Genomic DNA, 20063 nt, shown 5'->3' with positions numbered 1-20063 from the left:
TCTGGGATTTTCGCAGTTTATCAGCATCCTGCCAGGTCTGCATGGGGGTTTCACAGTTTATCAGGCTCCTGCCAGGTGTGCATGGGGGTTTCACAGTATATCAGGATCCTGCCAGGTGTGTATGGGGTTTCACAGTACATCAGGATCCTGCCAGATGTATATGGGGGTTTCACAGTTTATCAGGATCCTGCCAGGTGTGTATGGGGATTTGACAGTTTATCAGCATCCTGCCAGGTGCGTATGGGGTATATTTACAGTGGATCAGGATCCTGCCAGGTGTGTATGGTGTTTTCAAAGTGTATCAGGATCCTGCCAGGTGTGTATGTGGTTTTCACAGTGTATCAGGATCCTGCCAAGTGTGGATGGGGTTTTCACAGTGGATCAGGATCCTGCCAGGTGTGTATGGGGTTTTCACAGTGGATCGGGATCCTGCCAGGTGTGTGGGGGGTTTTCACAGTGTATCAGGATCCTGCCAGGTGTGTATGGTGATTTCACAGTGCATCTGTTTCCTGCCAGTGTGTATGGGGTTTTCACAGTGTATCAGGATCCTGCCAGGTGTGTGTGGGGTTTTCACAGTGTATCAGGATCCTGCCAGTTGTGTATGGGGTTTTCACTGTGCATCAGGGTCCTGCCAGGTGTGTGTGGGGTTTTCAGAGTGTATCAGGATCCTGCCAGGTGTGTATGTGGGTTTTGCATTTTATCAGGATCATGCCAGGTGTGTATGGGGGTTTCACAGTGTATTAGGATCCTGCCAGGTGTGTATGTGGGTTTCACAGTTTATCAGGATGCTGCCAGCTGTGGCTGGGGTTTTCGCAGTTTATCAGGATCCTCCCAAGTGTGTATGGGGTTTTCACAGTGGATCAGGATCCTGCCAGGTGTGTATGCGGTTTTCACAGTGGATCAGGATCCTGCCATGTGTGTATGCGGTTTTCACAGTGGATCAGGATCCTGCCAGGTGTGTGCGGGGTTCTCACAGTGCATCAGGATCCTGCCAGGTGGGTATGGGGTTTTCACAGTCCATCAGGATCCTGCCAGGTGTGTATGGGGTTTTCACAGTGTATCAGGATCCTGCCAGGTGTGTTTGGTATTTTCACTGTGCATCAGGATCCTGCCAGGTGTGTGTGGGGTTTTCACAGTGTATCAGGATCATGCCAGGTGTGTATGGGGTTTTCACTGTGCATCAGGATCCTGCCAGGTGCGTATGGGGTTTTCACAGTGTATCAGGATCCTGCCAGGTGTGTATGTGGGTTTCACTGTTTATCTGGATCATGCCAGGTGTGTATGGGGGTTTCACTGTGTATCAGGATCCTGACAGGTGTGTATGTGGGTTTCACAGTTTATCAGGATGCTGCCAGGTGTGTCTGGGATTTTCGCAGTTTAGCAGCATCCTGCCAGGTCTGCAGGGGGGTTTCACAGTTTATCAGGCTCCTGCCAGGTGTGCATGGGGGTTTCACAGAAGATCAGGATCCTGCCAGGTGTGTATGGGGGTTTCACAGTTTATCAGGATCCTGCCAGGTGTGTATGGGGGTTTGACAGTTTATCAGCATCCTGCCAGGTGCGTATGGGGTATATATACAGTGTATCAGGATGCTGCCTGGTGTGTCTGGGATTTTCGCAGTTTATCAGGATCCTGCCAGGTCTGTATGGGGGTTTCACAGTTTTTCAGGCTCCTGCCAGGTGTGTATGGGTGTTTAACAGTGTATCAGGATCCTGCATCGTGTGCATGGGATTTCACAGTATATCAGGATCCTGCCAGGTGTGAATGTGGTTTTCACAGTGTATCAGGATCCTGCCAAGTTTGCATGGGGTTTTCACATTGGATCAGGATCCTGCCAGGTGTGTATGGGGGTTTCACAGTGGATCAGGATCCTGCCGGGTGTGTGTGGGGTTTTCACAGAGTATCAGGATCCTGCCAGGTGTGTATGGGGTTTTCACAGTGCATCAGTTTCCTGCCAGGTGTGTATGGGGGTTTCACAGTTTGTCAGGATCCTCCCAGGTGTGTATGGGGGTTTCACAGTTAATCGGGATCCTGCCAGGTGTGTATGGGGGTTTGACAGTTTATCAGCATCCTGCCAGGTGCGTATGGGGTATATATACAGTGTATCAGGATGCTGCCAGGTGTGTCTGGGATTTTCGCAGTTTATCAGGATCCTGCCAGGTCTGTATGGGGGTTTCACAGTTTGTCAGGATCCACCCAGGTGTGTATGGGGGTTTCACAGTTTATCGGGTTCCTGCCTGGTGTGTCTGGGGGTTTCACAGTTTATCAGGATCCTGCCAGGTGTGTATGTGGGATTCACAGTTTATCAGGATCCTGCCAGATGTGAATGGGGTTTTCACAGTGCATCAGGATCCTGCCAGATGTGTATGGGTTTTTCACAGTGCATCAGGATCCTTCCAGATGTGTCAGGGGGTTTCACAGTGTATCATGAACCTGCCACGTGTGTATGGGGTTTTCACAGTGTATCAGGATCCTGCCAGGTGTTTGTGGGGGTTTCACAGTTTATCAGGATCCTGCCAGGTGTGTATGTGGGTTTCACAGTTTATCAGGATCCTGCCAGGTGTGTATGGGGGTTTCACAGTTCATCAGGGTCCTGCCAGGTGTGTATGGGGGTCTCACAGTTTATCAGGATCCTGCCTGGTGTGTCTGGGGTTTTCACAGTGTGTCAGGATCCTTCCAGGTGTGTATGTGGGTTTCACAGTGTATCAGGCTCCTGCCAGCTGTGCATGTGGGTTTCACAGTTTATCAGGATCCTGTTTGGTGTGTATGGGGTTTCACAGTGGATCAGGATCCTGCCAGGTGTTTATGGGGGTTTCACAGTTTATCAGGATCCTGCCAGGTGTCTATGTGGGTTTCACAGTTTATCAGGATCCTGCCAGGTCTGTCTGGGGGCTTCAAAGTTCATCAGGATCCTGCCAGGTGTGTATGTGGGTTTCACAGTGTATCAGGAAACTGCCAGATGTGAATGGGGTTTTCACAGTGCATCAGGATCCTTCCAGATGTGGATGGGGTATTCACAGTGTGTCAGGATCCTTCCAGGTGTGTATGTGGGTTTCACAGTGTATCAGGCTCCTGCCAGCTGTGCATGTGGGTTTCACAGTGGATCAGGATCCTGCCAGGTGTGTGCTGGGTTTTCACAGTGTATCAGGATCCTGCATCGCATGTATGGGTTTTTCACAGTGCATCAGGATCCTGCCAGGTGTGTATGGGGTTTTCACAGTGTATTTGGATCCAGCAGGTGTGTGTGGGGTTTTCACAGTGTATCAGGATACTGCCAGGTGTGTATGGGGTTTTCACAGTGTATCAGGATCCTCCCAATTGTGTATGGGGTTTTCACAGTGGATCAGGATCCTGCCAGGTGTGTATGCGGTTTTCGCAGTGGATCAGGATCCTGCCAGGTGTGTATGGGCTTTTCACAGTGGATCAGGATCCTGCCAGGTGTGTATGGGGTTTTCACAGTGTATCAGGATCCTGCCAGGTGTGTATGGGGTTTTCACAGTCCATCAGGATCCTGCCAGGTGTGTATGGGGTTTTCACAGTGGATCAGTATCCTGCAAGGTGTGTTTGGTGTTTTCACTGTGCATCAGGATCCTGCCAGGTGTGTGTGGGGTTTTCACAGTGTATCGGGATCCTGCCAGGTGTGTAGGGGTTTTCACAGTGTATCAGTATCCTGCCAGGTGTGTATGTGGGTTTCACAGTTTATCTGGATCATGCCAGGTGTGTATGGGGGTTTCACTGTGTATCAGGATCCTGCCAGGTGTGTATGTGGGTTTCACAGTTTATCAGGATGCTGCCAGGTGTGTCTGGGATTTTCGCAGTTTATCAGCATCCTGCCAGGTCTGCATGGGGGTTTCACAGTTTATCAGGCTCCTGCCAGGTGTGCATGGGGGTTTCACAGTATATCAGGATCCTGCCAGGTGTGTATGGGGTTTCACAGTACATCAGGATCCTGCCAGATGTATATGGGGGTTTCACAGTTTATCAGGATCCTGCCAGGTGTGGATGGGGGTTTGACAGTTTATCAGCATCCTGCCAGGTGCGTATGGGGTATATTTACAGTGGATCAGGATCCTGCCAGGTGTGTATGGTGTTTTCAAAGTGTATCAGGATCCTGCCAGGTGTGTATGTGGTTTTCACAGTGTATCAGGATCCTGCCAAGTGTGTATGGGGTTTTCACAGTGGATCAGGATCCTGCCAGGTGTGTATGGGGTTTTCACAGTGGATCGGGATCCTGCCAGGTGTGTGTGGGGTTTTCACAGTGTATCAGGATCCTGCCAGGTGTGTATGGTGATTTCACAGTGCATCTGTTTCCTGCCAGTGTGTATGGGGTTTTCACAGTGTATCAGGATCCTGCCAGGTGTGTGTGGGGTTTTCACTGTGCATCAGGGTCCTGCCAGGTGTGTGTGGGGTTTTCAGAGTGTATCAGGATCCTGCCAGGTGTGTATGTGGGTTTTGCATTTTATCAGGATCATGCCAGGTGTGTATGTGGGTTTCACAGTTTATCAGGATGCTGCCAGCTGTGGCTGGGGGTTTCACTGTGTATCAGGATCCTCCCAAGTGTGTATGGGGTTTTCACAGTGGATCAGGATCCTGCCAGGTGTATATGCGGTTTTCACAGTGGATCAGGATCCTGCCAGGTGTGTATGCGGTTTTCACAGTGGATCAGGATCCTGCCAGGTGTGTGCGGGGTTCTCACAGTGTATCAGGATCCTGCCAGGTGGGTATGGGGTTTTCACAGTACATCAGGATCCTGCCAGGTGTGTATGGGGTTTTCACAGTGTATCAGGATCCTGCCAGGTGTGTTTGGTATTTTCACTGTGCATCAGGATCCTGCCAGGTGTGTGTGGGGTTTTCACAGTGTATCAGGATCATGCCAGGTGTGTATGGGGTTTTCACTGTGCATCAGGATCCTGCCAGGTGCGTATGGGGTTTTCACAGTGTATCAGGATCCTGCCAGGTGTGTATGTGGGTTTCACTGTTGATCTGGATCATGCCAGGTGTGTATGGTGGTTTCACTGTGTATCAGGATCCTGCCAGGTGTGTATGTGGGTTTCACAGTTTATCAGGATGCTGCCAGGTGTGTCTGGGATTTTCGCAGTTTATCAGCATCCTGCCAGGTCTGCATGGGGGTTTCACAGTTTATCAGGCTCCTGCCAGGTGTGCATGGGGGTTTCACAGTATATCAGGATCCTGCCAGATGTGTATGGGGTTTCACAGTACATCAGGATCCTGCCAGATGTGTATGGGGGTTTCACAGTTTATCAGGATCCTGCCAGGTGTGTATGGGGGTTTGACAGTTTATCAGCATTCTGCCAGGTGCGTATGGGGTATATATACAGTGGATCAGGTTCCTGCCAGGTGTGTATGGTGTTTTCAAAGTGTATCAGGATCCTGCCAGGTGAAAATGTGGTTTTCACAGTGTATCAGTATCCTGCCAAGTGTGTATGGGGTTTTCACTGTGGATCAGGATCCTGCCAGGTGTGTATGGTGATTTCACAGTGCATCTGTTTCCTGCCAGGTGTGCATCGGGTTTTCACAGTGTATCAGGAACCTGCCAGGTGTGTGTGGGGTTTTCACAGTGTATCAGGATCCTGCCAGGTGTGTATGGGGTTTTCACTGTGCATCAGGATCCTGCCAGGTGTGTATGGGGTTTTCAGAGTGTATCAGGATCCTGCCAGGTGTGTATGTGGGTTTTGCATTTTATCAGGATCATGCCAGGTGTGTATGGGGGTTTCACAGTGTATTAGGATCCTGCCAGGTGTGTATGTGGGTTTCACAGTTTATCAGGATGCTGCCAGCTGTGGCTGGGGTTTTCGCAGTTTATCAGGTTCCTGCCAGGTCTGTATGGATGTTTCACAGTTTATCAGGATCCTGCCAGGTGTGTATGTTGGTTTCACCGTTTATCAGTTTCCTGCCAGGTGTGTATGTGGGTTTCACAGTTTATCGGGATCCTGCCTGGTGTCTCTGGGGGTTTCACAGTTTATCAGGATCCTGCCAGGTGTGTATGTGGGATTCACAGTTTATCAGTATCCTGCCAGATGTGAATGGGGTTTTCACAGTGCATCAGGATCCTGCCAGATATGTATGGGTTTTTCACAGTGCATCAGGATCCTTCCAGTTGTGTCTGGGCGTTTCACAGTGTATCATGATCCTGCCACTTGTGTATGGGGTTTTCACAGTGTATCAGGATCCTGCCAGGTGTATATGTGGGTTTCACAGTTTATCAGGATCCTGCCTGGTGTGTCTGGGGTTTTCACAGTGTGTCTGGATCCTTCCAGGTGTGTATGTGGGTTTCACAGTGTATCAGGCTCCTGCCAGGTGTGTATGTGGGTTTCACAGTTTATCAGGATCCTGCCAGATGTGTATGGGGTTTTCACTGTGCATCAGGATCCTGCCAGGTGTGTATGGGGTTTTCACAGTGTATCAGGATCCTGCCAGGTGTGTATGTGGGTTTCACTGTTTATCTGGATCATGCCAGGTGTGTATGGGGGTTTCACTGTGTATCAGGATCCTGCCAGGTGTGTATGTGGGTTTCGCAGTATATCAGGATCCTGCCAGGTGTGTCTGGAATTTTCGCAGTTTATCAGCATCCTGCCAGGTCTGCATGGGGGTTTCACAGTTTATCAGGCTCCTGCCAGGTGTGCATGGGGGTTTCACAGTATATCAGGATCCGGCCAGGTGTGTATGGGGATTCACAGTACATCAGGATCCTGCCAGATGTGTATGGGGGTTTCACAGTTTATCAGGATCCTGCCAGGTGTGTATGGGGGTTTGACAGTTTATCAGCATCCTGCCAGGTGCGTATGGGGTATATATACAGTGGATCAGGTTCCTGCCAGGTGTGTATGGTGTTTTCAAAGTGTATCAGGATCCTGCCAGGTGTATATGTGGTTTTCACAGTGTATCAGTATCCTGCCAGATGTGTATGGGTTTTTCACAGTGCATCAGGATCCTTCCAGATGTGTCTGGGGGTTTCACAGTGTATCATGATCCTGCCACTTGTGTATGGGGTTTTCACAGTGTATCAGGATCCTGCCAGGTGTATATGTGGGTTTCACAGTTTATCAGGATACTGCCTGGTGTGTCTGGGGTTTTCACAGTGTGTCTGGATCCTTCCAGGTGTGTATGTGGGTTTCACAGTGTATCAGGCTCCTGCCAGGTGTGTATGTGGGTTTCACAGTTTATCAGGATCCTGCCTGGTGTGTATGGGGTTTGACAGTGGATCAGGATCCTGCCACTTGTGTATGGGGTTTTCACCGTGTATCAGGATCCTGCCAGGTGTTTATGGGGGTTTCACAGTTTATCAGGATCCTGCAAGGTGTGTATGTGGGTTTCACAGTTTATCAGGATCCTGCTAGGTGTGTATGGGGGTTTCACAGTTCATCAGGATCCTGCCAGGTGTGTATGGGGGTCTCACAGTTTATCAGGATCCTGCCAGGTGTGTCTGGGGGCTTCACAGTTCATCGGGATCCTGCCAGGTCTGTATGTGGGTTTCACAGTGGATCAGGAAACTGCCAGATGTGAATGGGGTTTTCACAGTGCATCAGGATCCTGCCAGATGTGTATGGGGTTTTCACAGTGCATCAGGATCCTTCCAGATGTGTGTGGGGTTTTCACAGTGGATCTGGATCCTGCCAGGTGTGTGTGGGGTTTTCACAGTGTATCAGGATCCTGCCAGGTGTGTATGGTGATTTCACAGTGCATCTGTTTCCTGCCAGTGTGTATGGGGTTTTCACAGTGTATCAGGATCCTGCCAGGTGTGTGTGGGGTTTTCACACTGTATCAGGATCCTGCCAGTTGTGTATGGGGTTTTCACTGTGCATCAGGGTCCTGCCAGGTGTGTGTGGGGTTTTCAGAGTGTATCAGGATCCTGCCAGGAGTGTATGTGGGTTTTGCATTTTATCAGGATCATGCCAGGTGTGTATGGGGGTTTCAAAGTGTATTAGGATCCTGCCAGGTGTGTATGTGGGTTTTACAGTTTATCAGGATGCTGCCAGCTGTGGCTGGGGTTTTCGCAGTTTATCAGGATCCTCCCAAGTGTGTATGGGGTTTTCACAGTGGATCAGGATCCTGCCAGGTGTGTATGCGGTTTTCACAGTGGATCCGGATCCTGCCAGGTGTGTATGGGGTTTTCACAGTGGATCAGGATCCTGCCAGGTGTGTATGGGTTTTTCACAGTGTATCAGGATCCTGCCAGGTGTGTATGTGGGTTTCACCTGTTTATCTGGATCATGCCAGGTGTGTATGGGGGTTTCACTGTTTATCTGGATCATGCCAGGTGTGTATGGGGGTTTCACAGTGTATTAGGATCCTGCCAGGTATGTATGTGGGTTTTACAGTTTATCAGGATGCTGCCAGCTGTGGCTGGGGTTTTCGCAGTTTATCAGGATCCTCCCAAGTGTGTATGGGGTTTTCACAGTGGATAAGGATCCTGCCAGGTGTGTATGCGGTTTTCACAGTGGATCAGGATCCTGCCAGGTGTGTATGGGGTTTTCACAGTGGATCAGGATCCTGCCAGGTGCGTATGGGGTTTTCACAGTGTATCAGGATCCTGCCAGTTGTGTATGGGGTTTTCACTGTGCATCAGGATCCTGCCAGGTGTTTATGGGTTTTGACAGTGGATCAGGATCCTGCCACTTGTGTATGGGGTTTTCACCGTGTATCAGGATCCTGCCAGGTGTTTATCGGGGTTTCACAGTTTATCAGGATCCTGCAAGGTGTGTATGTGGGTTTCACAGTTTATCAGGATCCTGCCAGGTGTGTATGGGGGTTTCACAGTTCATCAGGATCCTGCCAGGCGTGTATGGGGGTCTCACAGTTTACCAGGATCCTGCCAGGTGTGTCTGGGGGCTTCACAGTTCATCGGGATCCTGCCAGGTGTGTATGTGGGTTTCACAGTGGATCAGGAAACTGCCAGATGTGAATGGGGTTTTCACAGTGCATCAGGATCCTGCCAGATGTGTATGGGGTTTTCACAGTGCATCAGGATCCTTCCAGATGTGTGTGGGGGTTTCACAGTGTATCAGGATCCTGCATCGTGTGTCTGGGGTTTTCACAGTGCTTCAGGATCCTGCCAGGTGTGTTTGGGTTTTTCACAGTGTATTTGGATCCTGCCAGGTGCGTGTGGGGTTTTCACAGTGTATCAGGCTACTGCCAGGTGTGTATGGGGTTTTCACAGTGCATCAGGATCCTCCCAAGTGTGTATGGGGTTTTCACAGTGGATCAGGATCCTGCCAGGTGTGTATGCGGTTTTCGCAGTGGATCAGGATCCTGCCAGGTGTGTGTGGGATTTTCACAGCGTATCAGGATCCTGCCAGGTGTGCAAGGGGTTTTCACATTGCATCAGGTTCCTACCAGGTGTATATGGGGTTTTCACAGTGTATCAGGATCCTGCCAGGTGTGTATGTGGGTTTCACAGTTTATCAGGATCCTGCCAGGTGTGTCTGGGGTTTTCAGAGTTTATGAGGATCCTGCCAGGTGTGTATGAGGGTTTCACAGTTTATCAGGATCCTGCCAGGTGTGGATGTTGGTTTCACAGTTCATCAGTTTCCTGCCAGGTGTGCATGGGGGTTTCACAGTTTGTCAGGATCCTGCCAGCTGTGTATGGGGTTTTCACAGTTTATCGGGATCCTGCCTTTTGTGTCTGGGGTTTCACAGTTTATCAGGATCCTGCCAGGTGTGTATGTGGGTTTCACAGTTTATCAGGATCCTGCCAGATGTGAATGGGGTTTTCACAGTGCATCAGGATCCTGCCAGTTGTGTATGGGTTTTTCACAGTGCATCAGGATCCTTCCAGATGTGTCTGGGGGTATCACAGTGTATCAGGATTCTGCCACGTGTGTGTGGGGTTTCACAGTTTATCAGGATCCTGCCAGGTGTATATGAGGGTTTCACAGTTTATCAGGATCCTGCCTGGTTTGTCTGGGGTTTTCACAGTGTATCTGGGTTCTGCCAGGTGTGTATGGGGGTTTCACAGTGTACCAGGCTCCTGCCAGGTGTGTATGTGGGTTTCCCAGTTTATCAGTATCCTGCCTGGTGTGTATGGGGTTTCACAGTGGATCAGGATCCTGCCACGCGTGTATGTGGGTTTCACAGTTTATCAGGATCCTGCCAGGTGTGTATGGGGGTTTCACAGTTCATCAGGATCCTGCCAGGTGTGTATGGGGGTTTCACAGTTTATCAGGATCCTGCCTGGTGTGTCTGGGGGTTTCACAGTTCATCAGGATCCTGCCAGGTGTGTATGTGGGTTTCACAGTTTATCAGGATCCTGCCAGATGTGAATGGGGTTTTCACAGTGGATCAGGATCCTGCCAGATGTGTATGGAGATTTCACAGTGGATCAGGATCCAGCCAGGAGTGTATGGGGTTTTCGCAGTGTATCAGGATCCTGCCAGGTGTGTCAGGGATTTAACTGTGTATCAGGATCCTGCCAGGTGTGTATGGGGTGTTCACAGTTTATCAAGGTCCTGCCAGGCGTGTATGGGGTTTTCACAGTTGATCAGGATCCTGCCAGGTGTGCATGGGGGTTTCACTGTGTATCAGGATCCTGCCAGGTGTGTATGGGGTTTCTCAGTGTATCAGGATCCTGCCAGGTGTGTATGGGGTTTCACAGTGGATCAGGATCCTGCCAGGTGTGTATGGGGTTTTCACAGTGTATCAGGATCCTGCCAGGTGTGTGGGTTTTTCATAGTGCATCAGTTTCCTGCCAGGTGTGTATGGGGTTTTCACAGTGTATCAGGATCCTGCCAGATGTGTATGGAGATTTCACAGTGGATCAGGATCCAGCCAGGAGTGTATGGGGTTTTCGCAGTGTATCAGGATCCTGCCAGGTGTGTCAGGGATTTAACTGTGTATCAGGATCCTGCCAGGTGTGTATGGGGTGTTCACAGTTTATCAAGGTCCTGCCAGGCGTGTATGGGGTTTTCACAGTTGATCAGGATCCTGCCAGGTGTGCATGGGGGTTTCACTGTGTATCAGGATCCTGCCAGGTGTGTATGGGGTTTCTCAGTGTATCAGGATCCTGCCAGGTGTGTATGGGGTTTCACAGTGGATCAGGATCCTGCCAGGTGTGTATGGGGTTTTCACAGTGGATCAGGATCCTGCCAGGTGTGTATGGGTTTTTCATAGTGCATCAGTTTCCTGCCAGGTGTGTATGGGGTTTTCACAGTGTATCAGGATCCTGCCAGGTGTGTATGGGGTTTTCACTGTGCATCAGGATCCCGCCAGGTGTGTATGGGTTTTTCACAGTGTATCAGGATTCTGCCAGGTGTTTATGTGGGTTTCGCATTTTATCAGGATCATGCCTGGTGTGTATGGGGTTTTCGCAGTGTATTAGGATCCTGCCAGGTGTGTATGTGGGTTTCACAGTTTATCAGGATGCTGCCAGGTGTGTCTGGGTTTTCGTAGTTTATCAGGATCCTGCCAGGTCTGTATGGGTGTTTCACAGTTTATCAGGATCCTGCCAGGTGTGTATGTTGGTTTCACAGTTTATCAGTTTCCTGCCAGGTGTGTCTGGGGGTTTCACAATTTTTCAGGATCCTCCCAGGTGTGTATGGGTTTTTCACAGTGCATCAGCATCCTTCCAGATGTGTCTGGGGGTTTCACAGTGTATCATGATCCTGCCACGTGTGCATGGGGTTTCACAGTTTATCAGGATCCTTCTAGGTGTATATGTGGGTTTCACAGTTTTTCAGGTTCCTGACTGGTGTGTCTGGGGTTTTCACAGTGCATCAGGATCCTGCCAGATGTGTATGGGTTTTTCACAGTGCATCAGGATCCTTCCAGATGTGTCTGTGGGTTTCACAGTGTAACATGATCCTGCCACGTGTGCATGGGGTTTCACAGTTTATCAGGATCCTGCCCGGTGTATATGTGGGTTTCACAGTTTATCAGGATCCTGCCTGGTGTGTCTGGGGTTTTCACAGTGTGCCAGGATCCTTCCAGGTGTGTATGTGGATTTCACAGTGTATCAGGCTCCTGCCAGGTGTGTATGTGGGTTTCACAGTTTATCAGTATCCTGCCTGGTGTGTATGGTGTTTCACAGAGGATCAGGATCCTGCCACGTGTGTATGGGGTTTTCACAGTGTATCAGGATCCTGCCAGGTGTTTATGGGGGTTTCACTGTTTTTCAGGATCCTGCCAGGTGTGTATGTGGGTTTCACAGTTTATCAGGATCCTGCCAGGTGTGTATGGGGGTTTCACAGTTCGTCAGGATCCTGCCAGGTGTGTATGGGGGTCTCACAGTTTATCAGGAACCTGCCAGGTGTGTCTGGGGGCTTCACAGTTCATCAGGATCCTGCCAGGTGTGTATGTGTGTTTCACAGTGTATCAGGAAACTGCCAGATGTGAATGGGGTTTTCACAGTGCATCAGGATCCTGCCAGATGTGTATGTGGTTTTCACAGTGCATCAGGAACCTTCCAGATGTGTGTGGGGGTTTCACAGTGTATCAGGATCCTGCATCGTGTGCATGGGGTTTTCACAGTGTATCAGGATACTGCCAGGTGTGCATGGGGTTTTCACAGTGTATCAGGATCCTCCCAAGTGTGTATGGGTTTTTCACAGTGGATCAGGATCCTACCAGGTGTGTATGGGGTTTTCACAGTGGATCAGGATCCTGCCAGGTGTGTGTGGGGTTTTCACCGTGTATCAGGATCCTGCCAGGTGTGCATGGGGTTTTCACATTGCATCAGGATCCTGCCTGGTGTGTATGGGGTTTTCACAGTGTATCAGGATCCTGCCAGGTGTGTTTGGTGCTTTCTCTGTGCATCAGGATCCTGCCAGGTGTGTGTGGGGTTTTCACAGTGTATCAGGATCCTGCCAGGTGTGTATGGGGTTTTACTGTGCATCAGGTTGCTGCCAGGTGTGTTTTGGGTATTCACAGTTTATCAGGATCCTGCCAGGTGTGTATGTGGGTTTCACAGTTTTTCAGGATCATGCCAAGTGTGTATGGGGGTTTCACAGTGTATCAGGATCCTGCCAGGTGTGGATGTGGGTTTCACAGTTTATCAGGATCCTGCCAGGTGTGTCTGGGGTTTTCACAGTTTATGAGGATCCTGCCAGGTGTGTATGGGGGTTTCGCAGTTTATCAGGATCCTGCCAGGTCTGTATGGGTGTTTCACAGTTTATCAGGATCCTGCCAGGTGTGTATGTTGGTTTCACAGTTTATCAGTTTCCTGCCAGGTGTGTATGGGGGTTTCACAATTTGTCAGGGTCCTCCCAGGTGTGTATGGGTTTTTCACAGTGCATCAGGATCCTTCCAGATGTGTCTGGGGGTTTCACAGTGTATCATGATCCTGCCACGTGTGCATGGGGTTTCACAGTTTATCAGGATCCTTCTAGGTGTATATGTGGGTTTCACAGTTTATCAGGATCCTGACTGGTGTGTCTGGGGTTTTCACAGTGCATCAGGATCCTGCCAGATGTGTATGGGTTTTTCACAGTGCATGAGGATCCTTCCAGATGTGTCTGTGGGTTTCACAGTGTATCATGATCCTGCCACGTGTGCATGGGGTTTCACAGTTTATCAGGATCCTGCTAGGTGTATATGTGGGTTTCACAGTTTATCAGGATCCTGCCTGGTGTGACTGGGGTTTTCACAGTGTGCCAGGATCCTTCCAGGTGTGTATGTGGATTTCACAGTGTATCAGGCTCCTGCCAGGTGTGTTTGTGGGTTTCACAGTTTATCAGGATCCTGCCTGGTGTGTATGGTGTTTCACAGTGGATTAGGATCCTGCCACGTGTGTATGGGGTTTTCACAGTGTATCAGGATCCTGCCAGGTGTGTATGTGGGTTTCACAGTTTATCAGGATCCTGCCAGGTGTGTATGGGGGTTTCACAGTTCATCAGGATCCTGCCAGGTGTGTATGGGGGTCTCACAGTTTATCAGGAAACTGCCAGATGTGAATGGTGTTTTCACAGTGCATCAGGATCCTGCCAGATGTGTATGTGGTTTTCACAGTGCATCAGGAATCTTCCAGATGTGTGTGGGGGTTTCACAGTGTATCAGGATCCTGCATCGTGTGCATGGGGTTTTCACAGTGTATCAGGATACTGCCAGGTGTGTATGGGGTTTTCACAGTGTATCAGGATCCTCCCAAGTGTGTATGGGTTTTTCACAGTGGATCAGGATCCTGCCAGGTGTGTGTGGGGTTTTCACAGTGTATCAGGATCCTGCCAGGTGTGCATGGGGTTTTCACATTGCATCAGGATCCTGCCAGGTGTGTATGGGGTTTTCACAGTGTATCAGGATCCTGCCAGGTGTGTTTGGTGCTTTCTCTGTGCATCAGGATCCTGCCAGGTGTGTGTGGGGTTTTCACAGTGTATCGGGATCCTGCCAGGTGTGTATGGGGTTTTCACTGTGCATCAGGATGCTGCCAGGTGTGTTTTGGGTATTCACAGTGTATCAGGATCCTGCCAGGTGTGTATGTGGGATTCACAGTTTTTCAGGATCATGCCAAGTGTGTATGGGGGTTTCACAGTTTATCAGGATCCTGCCAGGTGTGTCTGGGGTTTTCACAGTTTATGAGGATCCTGCCAGGTGTGTATGGGGGTTTCGCAGTTTATCAGGATCCTGCCAGGTCTGTATGGGTGTTTCACAGTTTATCAGGATCCTGCCAGGTGTGTATGGGGGTTTCACAATTTGTCAGGGTCCTCCCAGGTGTGTATGGGTTTTTCACAGTGCATCAGGATGCTTCCAGATGTGTCTGGGGGTTTCACAGTGTATCATGATCCTGCCACGTGTGCATGGGGTTTCACAGTTTATCAGGATCCTTCTAGGTGTATATGTGGGTTTCACAGTTTATCAGGATCCTGACTGGTGTGTCTGGGGTTTTCACAGTGCATCAGGATCCTGCCAGATGTGTATGGGTTTTTCACAGTGCATGAGGATCCTTCCAGATGTGTCTGGGGGTTTCACAGTGTATCATGATCCTGCCACGTGTGCATGGGGTTTCACAGTTTATCAAGATCCTGCTAGGTGTATATGTGGGTTTCACAGTTTATCAGGATCCTGCCTGGTGTGACTGGGGTTTTCACAGTGTGCCAGGATCCTTCCAGGTGTGTATGTGGATTTCACAGTGTATCAGGCTCCTGCCAGGTGTGTTTGTGGGTTTCACAGTTTATCAGGATCCTGCCTGGTGTGTCTGGTGTTTCACAGTGGATTAGATCCTGCCACGTGTGTATGGGGTTTTCACAGTGTATCAGGATCCTGCCAGGTGTGTATGTGGGTTTCACAGTTTATCAGGATCCTGCCAGGTGTGTATGGGGGTTTCACAGTTCATCAGGATCCTGCCAGGTGTGTATGGGGGTCTCACAGTTTATCAGGAAACTGCCAGGTGTTTCTGGGGGCTTCACAGTTCATCAGGATCCTGCCAGGTGTGTATGTGTGTTTCACAGTGTATCAGGAAACTGCCAGATGTGAATGGTGTTTTCACAGTGCATCAGGATCCTGCCAGATGTGTATGTGGTTTTCACAGTGCATCAGGAATCTTCCAGATGTGTGTGGGGGTTTCACAGTGTATCAGGATCCTGCATCGTGTGCATGGGGTTTTCACAGTGTATCAGGATACTGCCAGGTGTGTATGGGGTTTTCACAGTGTATCAGGATCCTCCCAAGTGTGTATGGGTTTTTCACAGTGGATCAGGATCCTGCCAGGTGTGTGTGGGGTTTTCCCAGTGTATCAGGATCCTGCCAGGTGTGCATGGGGTTTTCACATTGCATCAGGATCCTGCCAGGTGTGTATGGGGTTTTCACAGTGTATCAGGATCCTGCCAGGTGTGTTTGGTGCTTTCTCTGTGCATCAGGATCCTGCCAGGTGTGTGTGGGGTTTTCACAGTGTATCGGGATCCTGCCAGGTGTGTATGGGGTTTTCACTGTGCATCAGGATGCTGCCAGGTGTGTTTTGGGTATTCACAGTGTATCAGGATCCTGCCAGGTGTGTATGTGGGTTTCACAGTTTTTCAGGATCATGCCAAGTGTGTATGGGGGTTTCACAGTGTATCAGGATCCTGCCAGGTGTGGATGTGGGTTTCACAGTTTATCAGGATCCTGCCAGGTGTGTCTGGGGTTTTCGCAGTTTATGAGGATCCTGCCAGGTGTGTATGGGGGTTTCACAGTTTGTCAGGATCCTGCCAGGTGTGGATGTTGGTTTCACAGTTCATCAGTTTCCTGCCAGGTGTGTATGGGGGTTTCACAGTTTGTCAGGATCCTGCCAGGTGTGTATGGGGTTTTCACAGTTTATCGGGATCCTGCCTTTTGTGTCTGGGGTTTCACAGTTTATCAGGATCCTGCCAGGTGTGTATGTGGGTTTCACAGTTTATCAGGATCCTGCCAGATGTGAATGGGGTTTTCACAGTGCATCAGGTTCCTGCCAGATGTGTATGGGTTTTTCACAGTGCATCAGGATCCTTCCAGATGTGTCTGGGGGTTTCACAGTGTATCAGGATCCTGCCACGTGTGCATGGGGTTTCACAGTACATCAGGATCCTGCCAGGTGTGTATGGGGGTTTCACAGTTTATCAGGATCCTGCCAGGTGTGTATGGGGGATTGACAGTTTATCAGCATCCTGCCAGGTGTGTATGTTGGTTTCACAGTTCATCAGTTTCCTGCCAGGTGTGTATGGGGGTTTCACAGTTTGTCAGGATCCTGCCAGGTGTGTATGGGGTTTTCACAGTTTATCGGATCCTGCCTTTTGTGTCTGGGGTTTCACAGTTTATCAGGATCCTGCCAGGTGTGTATGTGGGTTTCACAGTGCATCAGGATCCTGCCAGATGTGAATGGGGTTTTCACAGTGCATCAGGTTTCTGCCAGATGTGTATGGGTTTTTCACAGTGCATCAGGATCCTTCCAGATGTGTCTGGGGGTTTCACAGTGTATTAGGAGCCTGCCACGTGTGTATGGGGTTTCACAGTTTATCAGGATCCTGCCATGTGTATATGTGGGTTTCACAGTTTATCAGGATCCTGCCTGGTGTGTCTGGGGTTTTCACAGTGTGTCAGGATTCTGCCAGGTGTGTATTGGGGTTTCACAGTGTACCAGGCTCCTGCCAGGTGTGTATGGGGGTTTCACAGTATATCAGCATATTGCCAGGTGTGTATGGTTGTTTCACAGTTTATCAGGATCCTGCCAGGTGTGTATGGGGGATTGACAGTTTATCAGCATCCTGCCAGGTGCGTATGGGGTATATATACAGTGGATCAGGATCCTGCCAGGTGTGCATGGTGTTTTCAAAGTGTATCAGGATCCTGCCAGGTGTGTATGTGGTTTTCACAGTGTATCAGGATCCTGCCAAGTGTGTATGGGGTTTTCACAGTGGATCAGGATACTGACAGGTGTGTATGGGGTTTTCACAGTGGATCAGGATCCTGCCGGATGTGTGTGGGGTTTTCACAGTGTATCAGGATCCTGCCAGATGTGTATGTGGTTTTCACAGTGCATCAGTTTCCTGCCAGGTGTGTCTGGGGTTTTCACAGTGTATCAGGATCCTGCCGTGTGTTTGGGGTTTTCACAGTGTATCAGGATCCTGCCAGATGTGTATGGGGTTTTCACTGTGCATCAGGATCCTGCCAGCTGTGTATGGGGTTTTCACAGTGCATCAGGAACCTGCCAGGTGATTATGTGGGTTTCGCATTTTACCAGGACCATGCCAGGTGTGTATGGGGGTTTCACAGTGTATTAGGATCCTGCCATGTGTGTATGTGGGTTTCACAGTTTATCAGGATGCTGCCAGGTGTGTCTGGGGTTTTCACAGTTTATCAGGATCCTGCCAGGTCTGTATGGGTGTTTCACAGTTTATCAGGATCCTGCCAGGTGTGTATGTTGATTTCACAGTTGATCAGTTTCCTGCCCGGTGTGTATGGGGGTTTCACAATTTGTCAGGATCCTCCCAGGTGTGTATGGGTTTTTCACAGTGCATCAGGATCCTTCCAGATGTGTCTGGGGGTTTCACAGTGTATCATGATCCTGCCACGTGTGCATGGGGTTTCACAGTTTATCAGGATCCTGCTAGGTGTATATGTGGGTTTCATAGTTTATCAGGATCCTGACTGGTGTGTCTGGGGTTTTCACAGTGCATCATGATCCTGCCAGATGTGTATGGGTTTTTCACAGTGTATCAGGATCCTGCCTGGTGTGTCTGGGGTTTTCACAGTGTGTCAGGCTCCTGCCAGGTGTGTATGTGGGTTTCAAAGTTTATCAGGATCCTGCCTGGTGTGTTTGGGGTTTCACAGTGGATCAGGTACCTGCCACGTGTGTATGGGGTTTTCACAGTGTATCAGGATCCTGCCAGGTGTTTATGGGGGTTTCCCTGTTTATCAGGATCCTGCCAGGTGTGTATGTGGGATTCACAGTTTATCAGGATCCTGCCATGTGTGTATGGGGGTTTCACAGTTCATCAGGATCCTGCCAGGTGTGTATGTGGGTTTCACAGTTTATCAGGATGCTGCCAGGTGTGTATGGGGTTTTCACAGTGGATCAGGATACTGACAGGTGTGTATGGGGTTTTCACAGTGGATCAGGATCCTGCCGGATGTGTGTGGGGTTTTCACAGTGTATCAGGATCCTGCCAGATGTGTATGTGGTTTTCACAGTGCATCAGTTTCCTGCCAGGTGTGTCTGGGGTTTTCACAGTGTATCAGGATCCTGCCGTGTGTTTGGGGTTTTCACAGTGTATCAGGATCCTGCCAGATGTGTATGGGGTTTTCACTGTGCATCAGGATCCTGCCAGCTGTGTATGGGGTTTTCACAGTGCATCAGGAACCTGCCAGGTGTGTATGTGGGTTTCGCATTTTACCAGGACCATGCCAGGTGTGTATGGGGGTTTCACAGTGTATTAGGATCCTGCCATGTGTGTATGTGGGTTTCACAGTTTATCAGGATGCTGCCAGGTGTGTCTGGGGTTTTCACAGTTTATCAGGATCCTGCCAGGTCTGTATGGGTGTTTCACAGTTTATCAGGATCCTGCCAGGTGTGTATGTTGATTTCACAGTTGATCAGTTTCCTGCCCGGTGTGTATGGGGGTTTCACAATTTGTCAGGATCCTCCCAGGTGTGTATGGGTTTTTCACAGTGCATCAGGATCCTTCCAGATGTGTCTGGGGGTTTCACAGTGTATCATGATCCTGCCACGTGTGCATGGGGTTTCACAGTTTATCAGGATCCTGCTAGGTGTATATGTGGGTTTCATAGTTTATCAGGATCCTGACTGGTATGTCTGGGGTTTTCACAGTGCATCATGATCCTGCCAGATGTGTATGGGTTTTTCACAGTGTATCAGGATCCTGCCTGGTGTGTCTGGGGTTTTCACAGTGTGTCAGGCTCCTGCCAGGTGTGTATGTGGGTTTCAAAGTTTATCAGGATCCTGCCTGGTGTGTTTGGGGTTTCACAGTGGATCAGGTACCTGCCACGTGTGTATGGGGTTTTCACAGTGTATCAGGATCCTGCCAGGTGTTTATGGGGGTTTCCCTGTTTATCAGGATCCTGCCAGGTGTGCATGTGGGATTCACAGTTTATCAGGATCCTGCCATGTGTGTATGGGGGTTTCACAGTTCATCAGGATCCTGCCAGGTGTGTATGTGGGTTTCACAGTTTATCAGGATGCTGCCAGGTGTGTCTGGGGTTTTCACAGCTAATCAGGATCCTGCCTGGTCTGTATGGGTGTTTCACAGTTTATCAGGATCCTGCCAGGTGTGTATGTTGATTTCACAGTTGATCAGTTTCCTGCCCGGTGTGTATGGGGGTTTCACAATTTGTCAGGATCCTCCCAGGTGTGTATGGGTTTTTCACAGTGCATCAGGATCCTTCCAGATGTGTCTGGGGGTTTCACAGTGTATCATGATCCTGCCACGTGTGCATGGGGTTTCACAGTTTATCAGGATCCTGCTAGGTGTATATGTGGGTTTCACAGTGGATCAGGTACCTGCCACGTGTGTATGGGGTTTTCACAGTGTATCAGGATCCTGCCAGGTGTTTATGGGGGTTTCACTGTTTATCAGGATCCTGCCAGGTGTGTATGTGGGATTCACAGTTTATCAGGATCCTGCCATGTGTGTTTGGGGGTTTCACAGTT

The sequence above is a fragment of the Heterodontus francisci genome, unplaced genomic scaffold, assembly GCF_036365525.1.
Source record: "Heterodontus francisci isolate sHetFra1 unplaced genomic scaffold, sHetFra1.hap1 HAP1_SCAFFOLD_89, whole genome shotgun sequence".
In the NCBI taxonomy this organism is placed as follows: Eukaryota; Metazoa; Chordata; class Chondrichthyes; order Heterodontiformes; family Heterodontidae; genus Heterodontus; species Heterodontus francisci.
This window is presented reverse-complemented; position numbering follows the sequence as displayed.